Source organism: Anomaloglossus baeobatrachus, chromosome 7, assembly GCF_048569485.1.
Source record: "Anomaloglossus baeobatrachus isolate aAnoBae1 chromosome 7, aAnoBae1.hap1, whole genome shotgun sequence".
Taxonomy (NCBI): Eukaryota; Metazoa; Chordata; class Amphibia; order Anura; family Aromobatidae; genus Anomaloglossus; species Anomaloglossus baeobatrachus.
In genome coordinates this window covers 198,807,671-198,817,055 of record NC_134359.1, presented here as the reverse complement: position 1 = coordinate 198,817,055, position 9,385 = coordinate 198,807,671, and positions in this window count along the sequence as shown.

The following is a 9,385-nucleotide window of genomic DNA, read 5'->3' as shown; positions in this document are numbered from 1 at the left end:
ATAAAATGTCATGAATAAAAATCTAAATACCTTTAATTAGCAGATCATACTTGTTTTGTCAGGGGAGGTAAGAAAAAAAAAAGAGCGTGATTTACGTTATGGCTATAGAGTGACAAACATTTGTGCAACAATTTTTGGCTTAAATAAAAGATCGAAGTGGCAGAAGTCATGGAAGTCTATGGCAGGTAAGTTGTTTGCGACCAGTGACAGCGAATCAATCTTATTTGGAAATGCGCATGACCCTATTGTAAGTCGCAACGCGGAGTTGTTGCAAATCTTTATATTTAACTTTGAATGTGGTGTATAGCACTTGTCGTGTAACCATAACCTTTCACTGACAAGCCTGTTAGGCTATGTTCCCACGATCAATATCCGTTGAGTTTTTGACGCTGCAGAATTTCAGCACCATTTACACTCATTAGCTTACTTGCATTTTTGACACTGCTTTTTTTTATTTCAGCTTTTTTTTTTTTTTTCTTTTCTGTGTCATCCTTTTAAGGGAATGTGTACACACTGCAGTTTTGTTTCTTCAGCAGAAAAACGCACCTCTGGGTGAAAACGTATGCGTTTTTGGTGAGTTGTTTTTTTTTAACATTGTCAATGGCAAAATGCAGAAAAGAGACCTGCTGCGTCTTTTTTCTGCAACAAAAACAAAGCAACGCGTACACAGCCTTTCAGATTTCTCATAGACTTTGCTGGGGAAGGTCATACATGCAGTTTAGGACCACAAACTGCAGCAAAAAAGCAGCATGCGCACAGGGCCTAGAGCTGTTTTGTGTTTGACGCTTCCTGGTATTGACGCCATTACGTGCAGATTAGACGTGTTTTTGATGTTTCTCATCAAAACAGCACGGTGTTTTCTTTTTACCTGCGGAATTTCCGCATACAATGAAAGTCTATGGGTAAATTCTGCACAGAAGACAAATTCAAGAGAAATTCACATGCTGCAGCTTGGAAAAAGTACTGTAGGTTATTTTACGCAGCATAAAAAAAAAACCAAAACACAGTGTAACCTGAGATTTTATTTAAGGGAACCAATCACCAGGATTTTCGCATATAACCTAAAGCCAGTGCTATACTGGCACTATCAGGCTGATTCTATACATACCTGTAGTGGTCACCGCGGATGTTTAGGTTTTGAAATCCAAGAAAGTGAAGTTTGTAAAATGAGCAGCTTCTTGAGTGACAGATGCACTGGAGCAGATCATATATTCATAGTTATCCTCTCCCCCTGTTAGAATTAGCATAAGCATTATACACATGACTCACTTTGTCTAGCAGGACCTGTGTGAGGTCATACCCATGTGACCAGAAGGGGCGGGGCCTCAGCCACCAAAGCTGGATACCAGGTCACATGGGTATGACCTCACACAGGTCCTGCTAGACAAAGTGAGTCGTTTGTATAATGCTTATGCTAATTCTAACAGGGGGATAACTATGAATATATGATCTGCTCCAGTGCATCTGTCACTCAAGAAGCTGCTCATTTTACAAACTTCACTTTCTTGGATTTCAAAACCTAAACATGCGATTTGACCACTGCAGGTATGTATAGAATCAGCCTGATAGCGCCAGTATAGCACTGGCTTTAGGTTATATGCGAAAATCCTGGTGATTGGTTCCCTTTAATGTCGGATTTCTGGTAATCCCACCCACTTTGCTTCTATTGTAAAACACTGCTTTTATGAAACAGTGAAAATACGCAGTGTCAAAAATATGAGTACCCTTAAGATGTTAAGAGGACAAGTACTTCTGAGCATGTGTAGTAGGAAGCTTTGCTGCTGTAGCCTGCAGCTAACCTGCAGCTAACCTGTACCACCACTATATCTAGGTTGCAAGAGCAGCCTCTTACCTCAGCACTCCAGGTATCTACAGTATTAGATTAGGCAGACAGGGTGGACAGCAGTGGGAGGTGCCTTTTTACCTCAACACCCCTGCTATCTCCATTATAAGATCATAAAGGGTGGATAGCAGTGGAGGTAACCTCTTCGCCTCAGCCCCTGTGTTATCTCCAGTATTACATTGGAATGACTTGAACAGCAGTATGAGCAGCATCTTCTTACCTCATCTCCCACCTAGTGTCTCCAATATTAGACAGGAAGAACAGCAGTGTTAACAGCTGCCTCTTAGCTCAGAAACCCTGATGTCAGCACCCCCTTGTGCGAGTAGCCTCTTCTGCCCTCAGCACCCTTGATATTTCCAGTATTAGACCAGATAGACAGCAGAGTGAGCAGCCACTTCTTAGTTTCACCCCTGATTTCTCCCCTGAGCATGTCTTCCTACATTTGAATGGGTAAAGTTGAGTTTCCTATTGCACATTCTCTCTGGCATCTGTCCTAATAACATTCTAGGATAGATTTTAATGTTCTGCTTTTGGGCAAACTTTTTTTTTTTTTTTCCTGCCAAGAGCAATTTGGATGTTTATACCATCATTTGCAGGCCAAAAAATTGTCAACTTAAAAATTGGCCTCCTATTTGGTCAAACATTTAACTCGCCCCTAATGTGATTGCTAGAATTACTTCTCGTCAGGGAGTCGTATGATGTTAGCTGCACCTGCTTTTCCAGGTGTGCGTCTGGCTATAGCGCAGTCAAATCATTGCAATGGTAAGTTTTGCTAAGTAATCACTGCAGTAAGTTTTTTTTTTTTGAATGCTGATCCGTATTTCATTGCATGTCCTGTGGGAAATTCATCATTCGTGTATTGTTTATTGAACGCTAGAGTTGAGCGTGTACCTAACTATTCGTACTCACTAAACTCATAACGAGTGTCTACTACTCGCGTATTCATTCCGAATAGCGTGTACAATTCAAGTCAATGGGGGAAAACTCGCAATGTAACTAGTAACCCGAATGCTGTCCTATTCCTTTGAGTAGTGAATAGTACAGAATTCGGGTTACTCATTACTTGGTGAGCTTTCCCCATTGACTTGCATTGCACAGGCTATTTAGAATGAATCTGCGAGTATTAGACAGTACTCATTAAGAACTTGCTCACCTCTATTGAACGCAAGCCGTAGGTCATGCTGTACACATTGTATAAGAGACACATCACTGCTGTATATACATCACATAGGAGACGTTTATACAGTTGTATATAATGTGCCTTTAAAAAAAAAAAGTATTTCTACCCTGTAAACTTTTCCACATTTTTTTTTCCCTCGTTACTTCCACACGCTTCTATGTATTTTATTGGGTTTTATGTGCTAGACCAACACTTAAGTAGCAAGTATTTGTGAAGTGTAAAGGAAATGATAAATGGTTTTCAAATATTCCTGACATATATAAATCTGAAAATTGTGGTGTGCATTTGTATTCAGCCCTCCTGAGTTAATTATAGGACTACCTATCCCTGTGCTGCAAGTCTTTCAGGCTTTGTCTCTACCAGATTTGCACAGTTAGGGTATGTGCGCACTAGGCGTTTTTTCCACGCTGCGTTTTTGTGCGTTTTTGTCTCAAAAAACGCACCCGCGGCTAAACGCGATAAAAACGCATGCGTTTTTACCGCGATTGGTGCGTTTTTTCTGCGTTTTTGTTCACTGCGTTTTTAATAAGTGCACAATGCCATTAAAGATTGTTGATGGAAAAAAAAGGTCTTATGTCATTTCCTTCTTCAAAATGTTCATTGTATGCAGGAGAGCAGACAGCTGCAGAACTAGTGTATGCAGGAGAGCAGACAGCTGCAGAACTACAAGGCTCAGCATCCTCCATCCAGGACTGAATGCAGGAGTTTTTTGCCCCCCAAAAAAATGACATGGGCTTTGCCATATTTTTGTATGCTAGCCGGGTACAGCAGGCAGGTACAGGCTGCCCCCAACCCCAGCTGCCTATTTGTACCCGGCTGGGAACCAAAAATATAGGGAAGCCCTTTTTTTTTTTTTTTATATTTCATGAATTTCATGAAATGATTTTAAAAAAAAAATTACGTGGGCTTCGCCCAATTTTTGAGTCCAGCCGGGTACAACTAGGCAGCTGGGGATTGGAATCCACAGTGCAGGGTGTCCATGCTTTCTGGCCACCCCCCCACTGTGAATTGCAGCCACCCCAGAAAATGGCGCTTTCATAGAAGCGCCATCTTCTGGCGCTGTATCCAACTCTTCCAGCTGCCCTGATGCCGGGTGGCTCGCTGGGTAATAATGGAGTTAGGGCTAGCTGTATATTATCAGCTGGCCCTAAGACCGAAATTCATGGTGTCACGCCAATATTAGACATGGCCACCATGAATTTCTAGTAATGATAAAAAAAAATTTCTGTGTTGTGTTTTTTTTTTTATTAGAAATAAAACACAACACAATTAGTGACTCCATCTTTATTGAAATAAAGAACCCCCCCTCCGCAGTAATCCTGGGTCAGGGTCCTGCGCTGTCCAATCCGGATCCAATATCATCTGATCGGTCTGCTGGAAGGCAAAGCGATCAGATGATGTGTCAGGTTCTAGGGGCTGAATCACATCACACATCAGCTGATTGTATAAAAGCCGATTATACAATCAGCTGATGCATCAGTGCAAAAAAAAAAATAATAAATAAATACTCACGTCTGTGCTGATTACCGGCAGCTCCTGCAGCGATCGGATGAGAGTCTGATCCTGTCCCATCGCTGCAGGAGCTGCCGGTAATCAGCTGATGAAGTCTCCTGACGGCAGGATCAGCTGATAGCCGGCCGGGCGCGAAAAAGCCGGCGACACCGCGAGAATTACGATCAGCTGATGCGTCAGGTGACTGCATCAGGTGATCCACCGCCAGGTCCTGCAAGCTTCGTACGTGCCCCGGGGAGACTGCACACAGCCAGAGCGGCGGGACCGGGACAGGAGCGGGCATGGCACCGGGACCCTACAGACAGGTGAGTATATATGACTTTTTTTTTTTTTTTTTCTACTGTTCACTTTTGTTTTCGCCGCTGCCTCCACCTCCCGCCCAGACATGGCGCCGCACGGAGCTGACATGCACAGGACGGGAGGTGGACGCAGCGGTGACGGTACCGGGAGGATTCATGCTTCTGTGTTTACCAACAGAAGGAATCCTCTTCCTGTACACGTCACTATACTGCCCACCCCTTGTGTTTATAGCTGCGTTTTTAGTCATAAACGCAGCTATATGCGTTTTTCATTGCGTTGTTGAACATCTCATTGAACTCAATGAGTGAAAAACGCAGAAATAATTGACATGCTTCATTTTTGTGGTCACCACAAAAACGCAGCTACAAAAAAACGCTGTGTGCGGACAGCACTTCTGAAAACCCATAGACATTGCTGGGGAAGCAATGTCACAAAAACGCGGTAAACACCGCTAAAAACGCGGCAAAAACGCCTAGTGCGCACAAGGCCTTAGAGGCTGAAATTTCTGCCAATTATTACTTGCAAAATAGCTTTAGCTCAATGAGATTGGATGGAGACTCTCTATGAACTGCAATTTTCAAGTCTTGCTACAGGTTCTTAATGGGATTTAGGTCTTCACTGTGACTGGGCAATTCACACACTTGAATATGCTTTGATCTAAACCCGGGGTCTCAAACTCAGCTGAATGGGCCGCACATAGAAAAAAAAATAAAAATTGGGGGGCCGCATTCTAAGCAGGACAAAGTGACATTTTTAATGATTCCATGGTTTATTTCTATACATCTTTGGATCACTATTTTGAATATTCTTTGCTTGATTATAACAAACCTGCACTTTTTGTGTTAAGTAAAATAGATATATATATATATATATATATATATCTATCAGTACAGACCAAAAGTTTGGACACACCTTCTCCTCTCTAGAACAACTGCTAAGAGGAGACTTTGTGCAGTAGGCCTTCATGGTAAAATAGCTGATAGGTAACCACTGCTAAGGATAGGCAACAAGCAGAAGAGACTTGTTTGGGCTAAACACAAGCAATGGACATTAAACCAGTGGAAATATGTGCTTTGGTCGGATGAGTCCACATTTGAGATCTTTGGAACCAACCGCCGTGTACTTGTAGAAAAGGTGAACGGATGGACTCTACAGCCTGGTTCCCACCGTGAAGCATGCAGGAGGAGGTGTGATGGTGTGGGGGTGCATTGCTGGTGACACTGTTGGGGATTTATTCAAAATTGACGGCATACAGAACCAGCATTGCTACCACAGCATCTTGCAGCGGCGTGCTATTCCATCCGGTTTTCGTTTAGTTGGACCATCGTTTATTTTTCAACAGGACAATGACCCTAAACACATGATGGGGTGTTACGCCAGATGACCTGGTCTCCACAGTCACCAGACCTGAACCTAATCGAGATGGTTTGGGGTGAGCTGGACCGCAGAGTAAAGGCAAAAGGGCCAACAAGTGCTAAGCATCTCTGGGAACTCCTTCAAGACTGTTGGAAGACCATTTCCGGTGACTACCTCTTGAAGCTCATCAAGAGAATGCCAAGAGTGTGCAAAGTAGTAATCAAAGCAAAAGGTGGCTACTTTGAAGCACCTAGAATATAAGACATATTTTCAGTTATTTCACAGTTTAAGTATTTCATTCCACATGTTTTAATTCATAGTTTTGATGCCTTCAATATGAATCTACAATTTTCAGAGTCCTGAAAATAAAAACTCTTTGAATGAGAAGGTGTGTCCAAACGTTTGGTCTATACTGTATATATCATTTTTAATGGCAAGAAAAGTCATGCATTTTTTATTTTTTTTTACATTTTATCCCCTTCTAATATTGTTTTACAATTAGCAGCATCATAGTCATCTTCGCCATCATCTTGTAGTAATCTCCCCCATCCTGTAGTAATCTCCCCCTTGTGTCCTGTTTGATATGCAGATCCTTGTGTCCTATAGTTATGTCCCCCATACTGTAGCAATGTCCCCATCTAGTCCCTTGTAGTACTGTCTTCCATCCTTGTGCCCTATAGTAATGTGCCCCTTACTTGTACCCTGAGTAATGTGCTCATCCTTGTACCCTGTAGCAATGTCTCCCATCCTTGTGCCCTGTAGTATTGTGCCCATCCTTGTAGTATTGTCCATAATTGTGCCCTGTAGTATTGTGCTCATCCTCGTGCCTTGTAGTATTCTGACCATCCTTGTAGTATTGTGCCCATCCTTGTCTTCCGTACTGAGAATACAGCGAGGAGGCCACAGCTGCGGTCTCCTGTATTCTCCTGCGGAGGAGACTCTGTCCCACAGTCAGGACCCGCCGCGTCCAGGACACAGCGGGTCCTGATCGTGGGCACATACCTGCTTTTTGTGGCCTGCAGACCTCGTTACGTTTTCAGCTCTAGCGGTGCCGCGCAGAGGAGCTCCGAGCACTGTACCAATGTCTACCGCCGGCCAATCAGATGCAAGGAGGTGGCGTCATACAGCAACATCACCTCCTTGCATCTGATTGGCCACTTCATCCGTTGGTATAGTGCTCAAAGCTTCTCTGCGCAGCACCGCAAATGATTTAACTGTACTATAAACACTGCCTGCCGGCTCCCGGCATAGAGCTGCGATCGTCATGGGGTCTGCGGTCCACAAAAAGCAGCCTCAGGGGGCCGTGTGTTTGAGATCTCTGATCTAAACGATCTATTGTAGCTCTGGAAGAATGTTTAGGGTAGGTGTTCTGCTGGAAGGTGAATCTATGTATCAGTCTCAAATCCTTTGCAGATTGTAACAGGTTTTACTCATGGATTACCCTGCATTTAGTTCCATCTACCTTCCCATCAACTCTGACCAGCTTCTCTATCCCTGATGAAGAAAAGCATTTCCATACCATGATGCTGCCACCATAAAGTGTGATAGTGGGGATTGGGTTTTCAGGATTATGTGCAGTGCTTGGTTTGTGCCACACACAGTTTTGTATTCGGCCTACCTTACCTGCAAAAATGGCTTTCTCCCTACTATTCTTCCATAAAGGCAAGATTTGTGTGGAGTTTATGACAAATAGTTGTCCTGTAGACAGAATTTTCCCACCTGAGCTGTGTCTCTGCAGCTCCTCCAGAGTAACCTCTTGGCTGCTTCTCTAGTTGGTGCCCTCCTTGCTTGGGATGTCACTTTAGATGGTTTAATAGAACATCTTTCTCGACTCCTCAGGTAAAGTTTCCCTGAAGAAGGTTATCACTCGTAAGTCATTAAATATTTTGGCACACAAGTGATTAATGTTGAACATTATAGTTTATTAATTCTGATCAGTGTAAACAGAAATGAGTTTCCACGTTTCAGCCTAAAAGACCATTTTTAAGATCATCTGCACTTGGAAAATGTAAACGAGAAATATATTCATAGGTGGGTGTATATACCATCAAAGAAAGTATTTACATAGTATAAACAATTTCTCAAGGTACTAACTATTGTATTGAGTTTCTTGCCAGATGTCAGTAAGAACCCATCCAATTCAGACAGGCAAATAACACCCCCCCCTATAAATGTCCATAAATTAAGTGATGTGTAATATTGAGAAATAACCCGGATAAAAGTATTGAACACATGGAGATTTGCAAAAAGCCATGGAAAGTAATGACACCAACTAAAATCTAATAGATAAAGCTCTGTGTGTGTGGGTGTGTGTGTCCGCTAAAGGAATCCGCACCGTCGCATGTACAATCACGAAATTTTGCACAGACACTCCATGTCACTCAGGGAACTTCATAGACTGTTTGAGCGGGAAAATGTAACCCCGTGCTTTCCAGTGACTACAAAAATCCTGCAGCCATTAAACTGAATGGAACTGGAGGCTGCAGGCTTCTGTCAGTGGTTGCTATAGGAACAAAATAAACTTAGTATACGAAGCTTATGTGTGAGGTAAAAAGATGTTGGTGGTGAGACGGATTAGAGAGACAGAGACACAGAGACAGACCTGGAGAGAGACAGCCCTGGAAAGAGACAGCCGGGCAAAGAGACAGACAGAGAGAGGGGGACAGACAGATACAGAGATTGAGACAGATAGACTGATGCAAATACAGACAGAGATAGAAACAGACAGACAAGGAAAGAGACAGACAACGACACAGACAGACTGGGAGAGAGAGACAGTTAATATCCCGGGCAACGCCCAGGTACTACAGCTAGTCTATCAATAAACAGAAATCAATCCTGCTACTTGGTGAAAAATAATTTCAGCTGGTTCAACTGATGGCCTATAAAAATGTCTAATTATCAAGGTGCCACATAAATAACATCTCTTGATGGGTAAAACTAGTGAGCTGTCTCAAGACTTTTGCAACCTTATTGTTGCAAAACATGCTGATTTGAATTGGTTACAGAAACATATCTAAACTACTAAAGGTTCTAGTGAGCACCATAATCTGGAGGTGGAAAGAACATATTTCACCATTAACGATCCACGATCAGGTGCTGTTCGCAAGATTACATATAGAAGAGTTGTCAGAAAACCTCCTGTGGGAAGCTACACAAATACCTTGAATAAACAGGTATAATTGTGTAAAACG